The sequence below is a fragment of the Eimeria tenella genome, genomic scaffold (genome assembly GCF_000499545.2).
Source record: "Eimeria tenella Houghton genomic scaffold, Eth_scaff54, whole genome shotgun sequence".
Classification (NCBI taxonomy): Eukaryota; Apicomplexa; class Conoidasida; order Eucoccidiorida; family Eimeriidae; genus Eimeria; species Eimeria tenella.
In genome coordinates, this window is record NW_013543408.1 from 74,037 (window position 1) to 86,386 (window position 12,350).

Genomic DNA, 12,350 nt, shown 5'->3' on the forward strand with positions numbered 1-12,350 from the left:
ATTTTGCGAGGTGCGATTTAGGTGTACTCGCTTATGAAGGTGTCAGCTGCTGTATCGTGTGCTCTAAAGCTATACCTGCTGAGCAAGCCCCCTAGAAGTTGCCATCAGATATCTGGAGCTACTCAGGTGGGCTGCGCACGTAACAACAAGGAATGCAACGCCACTCAAGATCAAAAAAACTGGCAGGATGCTTGATGCCAGCGTAGGCGTCCCAGCCGCTCTTTTTAGGCGACGGGCGGGACGAAGTTTCTCGATAACATTTAGGATTAGCTCAGCTGATCTTTGTCGAGATGGAGTAGAATTCCGGGAGATTTCTGCGGCCTGCATAGTAAAGCAAGTTGCTCGATCCCAACAATCGGCACAGGGAACACTTGCACACGGCGTGAATAAAGGCGCAGTAGCTGTTTGCGACAGTAAAAACCCGTGAGCTTGAACTTCTAAGTTTAAATGGAAGCAGTCGGTGGAATTGGCGGGTGGCTTCTTGGGCTTCTCGGAATCCAAGTTTGTATGGCAATGCATGCGCAATACAGAGATCCAACGATTTTTGGTGAGCCGAAGGTCACCGGCAACGAAAAACCTCTGTAAAATCACGAGCCAAAAGCCAAAGTATATGCGAATTGTTACAAGCTAAACTCGATCCTAATTCAGGGGCGATCACAAAAGCGTGCCATTGCAGAGCACGAGATGGCCGGCCTCATTGGCAGGGGCTTGTCCCAAAGAATGACTAAATCTACACAAACATTCAGACCTACACTTAAGAGGCTCGTATGAATTACTTGACTCTACTAGCATCTATGGACAGTGGCGGCTCAATGCGCATTCAGTAAAACTAGTTGGACTTGCTTGCCGCAGTCAGCTCGAGTCCGTAGCAACGGCCAATCAACGAAATGTTTCCCCTACTACGCGCTCCACTTCTGTGCAATAGAGTTTTTCCTTCCTCCTCATCATGCATATTAATTTGGACACGCAACATTCTGCAATGATTATATTATATTTCCGTTTCCGTGGTTTCCTCTGAGCAGGTTCTTCGGCATGCTCTGACGGTCCACCCACAGGAAAGTAGTAAGCGCCACAACAACTAGGCGTGCATTTAAAGAAATACGTCGAAATAGGCATTTGAAGAAATGTTGCGTACATTTCTGTGTATAATTTTCTCGAGGATAGAGCCGTGAGGGAACCATGGCTTTCCAGACCAGCACCAAGACCAGCTTCGGGACTGCCACAGACTGTGTTCACAGAAAGACTGCTCCCAATTGCTCATTCCAATCAATCTCAAATTCGTCAACGCCGAACTTGAAAAATGTTGCCAACACACAGATTACGCGCTCCGTAGGGGAAGTTACTGCGAAAGGATATCGAAAAGGCCACATTACACATCAGCTCCTGGTGATATGGTGCGCCCAAGACACCCGCACGTACCGTTCAACATTCTACACAACGGGCTAGTCAGACGTGCAAAGAGCAAGGCAGAGACATAGAAGTGCACTCAATCGACCACTAGTGGAACATTCGAACTCAGCAGAGTTAAGTACTCCAGAATCAACTGAATTGAAGGAACACTGCAGGGAAAATGACCATCTTGCCGCTATACCCGTGCCTGTGCGGCTGGAACGCCGCCATCGACGCGGTATTGCTCAATCACGACCAAAGCACATTCAACTGTCAAGGCTTGGGGGAAAAAGAGAAAAGCTACAAAATGTATCTAGTGCTACTGCCAACTCACCGGGAGACAACCGCAGGGGTCACTATTACACTGCTAGTCAGGCAGTTGCACTATAAGCTCAAGAAATCCGTCCTACAGCTGCTCACCAGTATCCACAAGTCCAATTTTCCAAGGGCTTGCAGCACAATTTTACACAAGCACTGCACTGGAATCACTCCCAAATTCAGACATCACTGTGGAGGTGACAAATATTCACCGGTAACACATCCTCCAACGTTCCGCGCTTCAAGCTAGTACTGTGGTAGAATGCTCTATAGGCGCACTTATATGAGCCCTACCTACCGAAGAATTCTTCACAAAACGAACCTACTTCGAGCCTCATCAAAAGTCGTTTTGTCCTTACAGTTCTATTTGCCCTTCTCATCAACAAGTCTTTGAAGCAGCATTAATAGAATGTGAGCTTTTCCGCAGGCTTGAAAACCAATCTTAGTTTTGCCTACCCACTATGAGATTATTTGGATGCATTGACATCGACACTCGCTGTTCTAAATCTTAAGCACCTTGAAAGTGAAAAGTTAAAAATTTTCATCTGATACATCTTTGAGCGTATCCAGCAATAATGGTGACTTGACTACGCCTAGTATTAGCTAAGCGTGGGGCAAAAGAGCTGACTATTACGTGAGAACAGCTGCAACTTCAAGATAACCTATGCGCCAAAAGTAACAAATGCAGCACGCACGCCATCTCTTAATGGAAGTGCAGTGCACCTAGTCGAGATGTCAGCTGGGGAGCCGAGCACTTCTAGAGCGCCGCAGCTCCCCCAGGCTTTTCACAGGCATGGCACCTTAGCAGAGACAGAGGACGAATCTGGTATATCTAGGGGAAAGCATACCCCACTGCTCCTTTCCTCGTAGAAAAAATGTGCTCGGAGATTCCATGCAGTTGCACGTTGAAAACACGGTGGCGGCCTTACGTAAGGTTGGTCCGGGCACGACGCGTCTAGAGCCATCCATAGGTGTACTTGTGACTCTGCACAGATAAAAAACAGATGAACAAGAGGCACCAAGTTCTTGAAAACCCACGTAACAGGCTTAACCAGATATTTGGTGCTTTGAGCTGAAAACGCTACTTTTCTGTATTCGTTTTGCACATGGCGGACCTGGAAACAAACGTCGAGCCAGCTTGCCCCAAGTATTTGGGTTTTGTCGTGCTTGGTGGAGCTACACAGCACACTCGTGTGTATTGAAAAGCATAAGATAACGTAGAAGACAATCGCGAGGCATTCACCAATTTGAACTAATTCGTATGCAGGGTTCTACATCAGAAGCAGCACACTCCGTTTCGGAAACTTTTGAGATCTACGTCGCTCACTAGGAGGCATTCTTCTTGCATTCTGTGGATGCGAAATTTGAGCCGCTGCAGCTTATACCTGCCTGTTATACAGGGGAGAATATGTGCGCGGAGTTTGAAGTGTGAACTTGAGGATTCCACCTTGTCCCCGTGAGGGCCAACTTCATTCGCATACTTCCCGTTCTGAGAAATCATACTAGCCTCCAACAGTCTGAAGAGATTGACGGTAATTTCAAAGTTGTGTTCGTGTTTCTGCACGAGTAGGGGAAATGCTAGGCCACGATCGGGATCCCACTCTTCTTGCCAGGCCAAACCCCGGTGGCATTTCCACCTTGCTAGACCTCTACTACGGGTGCAAAATGCCTTCTTTCTTTCGCCATATGGACTTCTAGGGACTCAGGATGATGTCATTATTCATTGAACACCCGGACATGAAGGAATTTCGCAAGGTCATAGACGAGCATGGCCTCCACTTCTGAGTTGGAGAAGAAACAAGGCTACAAATGGAAGCGGAGCTTGAGTGACACAGCAAAATAATTACACAGCTCCGCTTTGCTTGTAAGTGCCGATTGAAACATTTTCAGCGTGCTAGCCCTTAAAACCAGCAGCCCAGTTATCAGCAGCAAACGATGTCAGCATCTGGCTCTTGCACTGTGGAATAAACATCTGTTAAATTTAGCTAAAATCGCAGTGCGCTGGTTCTCAAGGAAGCTCGTGGAAGTTGCTGAGGAGGCAAAACCACAAAAAGTGCTTTGCCTTCTAAACCGGACGCCCATGAATTCGGCAAAATGTTAAGGAACTGAGCAAAGGCATTTGGGAAGCCTGCGGGAGAGGCAGACGGCAACCTCAGAACAGGGCATGTGTTTGCAGAAGCCCCTTGCCTTCTGCAACGGCCTACCTAAGAAAGTCTTACTTTGAGCCTCTGCGTAGCCTTCAGAAGTTCTACTTGCACTGACGAAGCGATTCTAACGGTGGCGTTGCCCACCAAGTACGACTCTCAACAGCAAAAAAGCAAGCGCCACCGCCTGCGTTTTGCGCTATATGTTCCGGTTGTATGATCCTAAACAGTAACTGCTTGCGCTTAAATACTCAGAAATCTTGAAACCATGTAATAGGTAAAAAGTAAACACAAAGGGAGCAAGCGAGACGTCCTCTTCAAGCGAACAAGCTTGCATGCAAAAGCTCAAATTATACATCAGAAATACGGATCCCTGGAACCTCCCAAAGTGGCACTTTTTATCGCTGAGGCCCGCGAACATATCTGACAAACATTCACTGCATTCCGAGGGCTTGCCAAATCCCTCTCAGGTGGTGGGGTACTTGGGCTAAGTGAAAGAAGCGTTAAAAGTGTTAGGCATTGAGCCACAACTGCATGCCATCCTCCAGTTCGAGTATGCACCCAAACGACGTTTTCACAACGAAACCAGCAGCATCTTCGGTGCGACTGTCAAGGTGTTTTCCACGATTAAGAGTAGCCGGTACAGCTGAGCCTGCCTTACGAACATGGCCTTCACATGAAAACCTGATTTGCACTGCACAGAAAAATTTGCCCTTTTAAGAAGTGATTCTCTGCATAAAACCGTGCTATGTTATTCCTAGCACATCAATTTAGCCGCAATGCAGTGCACACAAAAGACAAGAAAACATGCTCATCGGGGAGTCTGCGGGGAAAACGGTTTTCGAACGGGCAGTATAGCGCAAGGGGAACTTTTGTGGATTAAAAAAAAACCAGAACCATGGAGGTACAGTTCATGCACGTTTTGACTGCACTCAAGCGCTCTACCCTCCTCATGAACTGCATAAACGCCTTCTGCAAAACCGACTCTTCAGGATAGAACTCAACTGAAGTGGTTCGCGCTGCTCTTTGCGCTGCCCACATGCAGGCAGGCCACCAGAGCATTTTTATGTGGCGATATCTGTTGCGCAGAACTCGAAGGTGTCAGCTCGCAACTTTGTATATGACGGTTTTGAAGCCTTCTTCGTCCTCCTCTGCTCAGGTCTTGTGGGTTGCAGTTGAAGTATTGAAGATATCAGCTGTAAGGAGGGGGGCGCAGCGCTGCGAAGAGAGTTCAATCCAAAGGCAGACTATGGCATGGCACAAAACGATCATAAAACAGCCTACAGTTTAATCAGAGGAAACGACACTTCGTATTCTAGCTCCCAAATTTTTCCTTAGCGGGCGGTGCCTTTCTGCCTGCACACTATGCAGTTTGCCGTTCCATTTAGGAATGCCAAACATCTGCTGTACCATATTCCGGGTGCGTAAAGCTTGAATTCGAGCTGGAAATAAAGCTTACCAATAAGGTTCATCCTAACATGACCGACCAGACTATGTCTTCTGCGTGTGACAAAACTGGCGCGAGTAGAGTAGCTGGATGCTTCTGCGGATCAAACAGAGGCAAGCAAGAGTGCCCAGAAGCCAAACATTCAAAGACCAGCTTTTAATGCATCACCCGGGGGCATAATTTTACCTGCAAAGGCATTTGCGTGGTAGAAGTATTTGATATATCATAAATGTAGTTCGTAATCGTAAAAAGCTGTTGAAACTACCTGAATTTTCTAGTAGAGACTCCACTGCTTCTAGGCAATAATGTTCCAATTTTTCCGCGATATTTCGCAAATTCTGAGGCAGAAGTGTAGAGCGCAAAAACAGTAATAGGTCATGGGTGCCCCATAATAATTGTCGAAACACAGTATGGGGAAACACAAGCAGAACGAATGCAAATGATCTACAATGCCTTTCAGTAGCCGCCCATAAAAGCAAAGCCAACGTACTTCTCTGCTTGGCCAACCCGGGGAGCCACACTGCGCAGACACACATGGCTACATGCACAAAATAATGCGTGCACCCCAAATTTCACGAAACCACGCTGCTTCTACACGCAGAATGCGCACGTCCAAATCTCACCTGTTCACTGAGGGTGATCTCGAATAGAATGCCCCAGAGTATAAAACTGAATGTCCCTGTACGTTCCACACTGAAACAAACCAGCTGACGTGAAATGCATAGCATCCCCTCCATCAGTTTTCTTTTTTCTGGCCCAACTTCCCATCCCTCGTTGTGATACATTTACAAAGAAATGACGCGCATGGCACGTGAAGACCACAACTTTGCCACCCGAACAATCCCAGAGTTTCTTACAATATGTGCAGGGAAGCGCGGGGGGAACAAGGAATCGCAAGGAAGTTTCTAGTGGCTCGATAACGCATTGCCGCTATATTTGCAGCGGCAGCCCTTCACAGATCTTACTTTCAACCAGCTCTTCATGTGGGGTCTGTAATCCCCCCAGAAACAGTAGGACTTCATACAACCCCGACTTCCCCTGTAAGCAAGCACAGGCACACTGAATCCCAACTTCCAGTCCCTTATTTTCCCTTGAAGAAGTAATTCCACATCAATGCTAAAAGGGTGAACTGTACCTCCTCTACAATTGCGGGAAACCGAATGGCCAAATGAGTAAGCTGCAGTTTTGCGCTTATGCCAGGTGTATGGGAAGCACCTGTGGGCTGTCGATTCGTGGGAAATCGTAGACCGTGTCGATAGGTATTTGCTCAGGAGGCGCACGACCAGGACTAGAAAAAATGTTGGCTGCTCTTGAGACTGCAGATGCCACTGCATCTCGTGCCCTTATTGCTATTTCACTGGCAACGTTAGCTGCCGCTAGCCCATGTCTTGTTGGTCTGTGACCTTGGCCTTCGTCTGGACTTCTAGCAGCCCCTGGGGAGGTCATTCCATTTCGTCTATGTCGAGCCCCATGACCCCGCGGCTCATCGTGATGCGGGAACGAGGAATGTTGTCCTGTGTCTGGACAGTGCGGCCGCTAAAGTGAGCGAACAGGCAAACACATGAACTGCCAATTCCATATATGCATCACATTGCGCAGTATCTGATTTGCGATAAGCCAAGACACAGAAAATTTTACGATACACAGACATACAGAGGCACCCCCGTTAATCTCCCTCGAGGCGTTAACAGGAAATGCTAAGCAAATGCTCGCATTTGTTGCGGGAAGTCTGTTATGTCGGGCACGCTTAATATCTTACTCGGTTAGCAAGCCTTCTTGGCGAGGCAGCTGGGTCTTTGGATTGTTTTAGCTGAAAGGCACAGGAGGCAATGAGGAACGTAAGCAGAGTCAAGGTGCAGCCAATGACCAGGAGGCCTAGAGTTGACTTGGGAATCCTTGCCGTGGTTAAAGAGGAGAATGCACGCAGCGGCTCCACGCCAAAAGCAAAATCCTCCATCGCACTGTTTTCCTGTACGTTGGTCTTGTTATATGCCATCATTCCAGGGACTGGGAGATGTGGCGTGATTTCAGTAGTCTTTGAGGAATGTCGCACGAGACCTAGGTCGCTGGAAACGAAGGAAGGAGCCGCCTACGGAGAGACCCTAATGTAGTCCTAAAAGCCCAATGTAGCAACGATGCAGGGGAAAACTGGGCAGGAAGAAGGCTATTTCTGCATGTATATGCGTGAGGCCGCAGGGATGGCTGTATGAGGATCAATGACGCGGGGCAACTTGGCAATATGACGTGGGAGAACAGCACTGAGTTATCCCCAGCTCAGTATGCGAGTTTAATGTAGTGCTGTTTGTTCAAATCTAAACCAACCCGCGAGAGAGCTTGTAATGATTGTCTCTCTGTGCACGTCAACAGCAAGGTGCTGCTTGCCGCAATCAATGACACAGGCTGGCAATCTCTGTAGATTGTAACATCAGTTCACTAAATACTAATTGCATAACTGAATAACATCATTTGAGTGGAGACTGCCAATAGGAACTTCTGCACGTAATCATGTGCGCAGGGTAACATTGCACATAGTGCGACAATGAATGGAGCACCACTTATACATTGAACTTGAAGAGCTTGGAATCATCTAAGAAATTCAGCAGGCAACAAACTTTCACGGAACGATCCACTAGTTGTCAGTTGCCAGTGCTAAAGTATATGGAGAGCCATTTCTGCTCAAGGCAAGCACAAGCTCGGTCACGCAATGACGACATGGGAAGCGCGCTCAGTGCTGTTTGAACCTGGATGCCGAAAACATCAATTTCCAAGGAGGCAACATTATGCACAATGATTATAAGCTAGTGGTGGAGACGTTGTTTTAGGTTTGTTTCATGTTTGGTGTAGGGTTTGGAGCGATGGAGTTTATCACTAATGAACAGGGTACAGGAGTGATCGTCTACCCGCTCCCGTACGTTCAACTGCTTCATGTATTTCTGAACGTTTATCTAAGCCCTTAATGACTCACTTACTAAGTAAAAGAAGCCCAAAAGTGAACAGATTATGCGTAGAAGGCCTCGTGTTATTGTCGGGGGCCATTGCTCGGAGGGATCCGTCTTCGGTTGCGGTTGCTGTTCCCAGCCAGATTTTGTAGAAACGTGGCTCAGCTCGTACGTAGAAGTTGATTTACAAGCGTGAAGTTTCTTCCTGCCTATTTTCTTAGTTTCGGAGAGCACTTGAGTTCAGCGTTATCGCTGCACTCAAGCCAGAAGCAAAAGCCTTCGTACAGTAGGATGCAAGATATCGAACACACAGCCGTTGTTCTGATTCTCTCAATATATTTGCACTTTCAGGGAGTTCCCCTACTGATTCTTACAGTTCCGAATCGTCGACTTCTACATGATTCACCTCAGCCTAGCTGCTCTTAGACACTGGAGCACGAATTTGGCGTTGGGAGGCTATCAAAACTAGACTTGGTGCCTTCTCGAAACCCACTTTTCGTATTTAATTAAAAAAGACAGGGGTCTGATGGTAGCTAGACCCTGCGAATACCGCGCCAACAACATTCTTTAGTGCTAGTAGAGAACAGGGACACTGCGCACTGCGAGGGCTAGGGCATTATCTATTAAGACCAGTCCAATTTCTCCCATTATAACTCTCAGTTCCTTCTTTAGGAAAGTGCTTTTTAGATTTAGCTTTTGGTAGTCTCTGTGCAGTGGTGCAGCAGAGTGTATGCTATCCGGCAGTAGGAAACCACGCAGGCACTTAGCTGGATTTTATTGCAATACGAATGGGGACCGTGTGAGGCGCCCCAAACTTCACATTGATGAGCGGCAGCCCACACCAGCAATAGTTCAGGAATATTTTGGGAGCATATACCCACAAAGCGTGATGAGTACAACAGCAATGGACTAGCAACCGGCACGCCCGAACACCTGCTTCCTTCATGTCCACACAGAAAGAACCCAGCATAAAATCTGCGAACCACGTGAATCAGAGTTACTAAATTTCTGGGGTCAATCTGCGTAGCGCAAAGGACCATGGGCTCTGCCACCGTCCTCCCGTGGCGGTGGCGGAGGGTTTAGCCTAACCGATGCTCTTGAATAATTGATAGCCGAAAGACAATCCTACACGCAATGCTCTACACACCAGCAAACGCCATACAACGATGAAATAAACACCGTGACAAACTTCCTACGCTCTTTAGCCCTGTAGTGAGCATTACTAGAAAAAGCAGCCCCGAAGTGGCCTGCAAGAGCCATATTACTCAGAATATGTAGAATGACAAGATTGAAAAGATGACTAGAAATACTCACTATTCACAGGAACTCAGTGCTCGAGCGGTTAGGACAAGGGTACTCTGTATCTAGGCCTGCAGTTCGCGGCTGGCAAGAGGCACCGAAGCTGCAGCTCGTGTACGTAGATAATCGTCCCAACTGTTTGTTCTTTTGGAACGCTTGGGGCGGGAGGTCCAAACTCTTTCAGTCTTTGACGCGACATTATCTCCAAAAAGTTTGAAAAAGTCTGCAGCCAACAATATCTCGAACGTGCTTCGCACGCCAAATGATGGCGACTTGTCAAGATTGTGCGTAGACCAACGCCCTGTGACACGTAGAACAGCGCAGCCAATCTGTGGTGACATCATGTGAAGTTTGATAGGTGCTACATCTCGTAATCCGCATGGCTTGACCTTCTATTTTTGTCCTATCAAATCGTGGCTTTACCGGCCTTCACACGTATCTTGGGCCTAATGTATAGAGTGCCACATGGGCAGGTGCTACAACTTCCGAGTCTGGCAAGAATCTCATGTGAGGAATGGTCAAAAGCTGTTACACCAGTTGTGAGCTCCTGATGAATAATTGTCATGAAGAACAGTTTTGCATCCAGATACGTCTCCTTTCCTGTCAACGATTATGCAAATGCTTGCCTTACAGCAGGGTCTAACACTTATTGCACAGCCGTTCCTCTTCCCCGGTACAGGTTGTGTTTTCTGCAGCTCTATTTTTTGTTTGGTCTTGAATTTACAACGAGCCATCCACCGTGGTAGAAAAGAGTAACGAAGAGCCAAGAGATATTGCAAACGCTGCGAATAGCATAACTGATGGCGGAATGGGCAGGGACAACCTAAAAGCACTCGCGCAAGGACAAGTTTCGCAAATGACACACAGAGGATATCGACAGTATTGACTTCACTCACTAAATTCCTCTCAAAAGCGCGTTTCGTGAATTAGGGTTAGGGTTTGGCACCATTGCCAACAGAATCATGCTAATGTTGGAGCCCATATGCCGAAAGTGCACAAGAGGAGCTATGCCTTTACGTCTTCTCAACGCTCAGGCTTCGACTCCCTGGCCTTGCTCCTGCGCACTCAAAAAGTAGGAACGGCTCAGCAGCAGGAGGCAGTTACTCTCGAAAGCATTTCACTTGCCCTTGGGAACTTCCCCAGTAGCACACACATCCCACGTAGAGAGTCCTTTGAAATCGCATCCCTTTACTTTGGCTTCAAAATTGCGTATCCCAATAATCTATGGCGTAATCCCTTAACATGCATGCTCGGCTAGGGATATCTGATTCAGTCGTTCGTTTGAATATTCCTATGTAACAATGCAGACCTGAATCTCCCAATCCCGCGATTCACTCGTCGACAGTAGACTGCCTTCTGCTTCCTAGCGTTTGCTGGATAGCCCTTCTACTGATATCTTTCACTCCTCATATTGCAATAAACGTTGCTTAGAGCTACTTCGCAGCCCTTTCAATAAAACGTCATGAGTTGCTATTTTTTCATGTTCTTCTAGATGGTTCTAAGCTGGGCAAACCCCAGTGAAAGCAGGAGAATCGCGACACTGGTTTTCTGCGTGTGTTTGTTTTGACGTGGCGGATATGTGGAAACCATGAAAACGCACAAGAAATAAATTTCTCGCTTGGTCTCCATGCTAGAACCGACTTCGCACTACGCACCGGACTACTTTCTACGCATTTTGCATGGTCTATGCCACAGCGCTCTTGTGCTTGCACTGAATCAAGGGACATGATCGCGGCAAGGAATGTGCAAAAGGATATTAGATTGCGGACGACGAAAAATGCGTAAGTCATTTCGAGCAAGGCAAAACAAACGGAACCTGCCCAGCAAATCTACACAAAAAAATAGAGCCCAAAGCACAGGCTTTTACCTCACCATTAGCTGTCACGCGCTACAATCTGTAGCTTTTGCATCCCGCAGGCAATGCGGGGAAACCAACAACACGGTCAACTATGCAGACTTCTGCTGCGTAGAATCCAACGAGATCAGCGCAGAGCTCTCCATTTCACATTTTTCGTTGCTTCAATCGCCTTATGATTGCGCTCGAGACTGAGTGCTGAAAGGGCTATTAATTACTTCCGTAGGCCGGGGGGCGCGTCGCTGCGGAGAAAACGTTCTTGGACAAAACATCATAGATGGGAGGAGACGGAAACATATTCACCCTCCAGTTCCTTGACACAAAACAATCGCTGAAAATCATCCCCACGTCTCACACTACCAAGCATGCTGTCTGCGTGTCAGGCTACAGCTATACTGGCAATTTTCGAGGGATAGAGCATCTCCTTAGCCTAGCCCGTGAGAATTCTCACCGGAAACATCTATGAAAATCATGCCGCGTGTAGAATCCGCATCATCTGCACGCAGTTTGAATCTAGTCTTGCACGTGTTCAGCGCTGCGTATGCACAGACAACAGAGGCAAATTGCGAAGCATTAAGCCAACTTTCCACCAACCATGAACGGTTCGCTCAGCAAGCGAACCCGAGAAACGGGTGAGTTATACAAGGCGAAAAGCGCGGAGGAACTTATGCAAGATAGCCAAACCGATGCCACTGCCCAGCATTTGACCTTACAACGAAGCCTCAAAAGTAGCTGAATTGCCCCTGTGAGAAAGCTTTCCAATTCGGCTGCGAACGCCCGTAGATCCTGCAAGAATCATCGGCAATGAGACAAGTGGATAAGATCCAGGGGACTTATTGGCTTCCAGCCAAGTGGAAAAGGACTTCTATGACGCGGTAGCAAAGCGTCTAAATAAGATAGACTTTTTCTCAGAAATCGTCCCACTCACTTCTATATCCAACGAACTTCGCCGCAGAAAC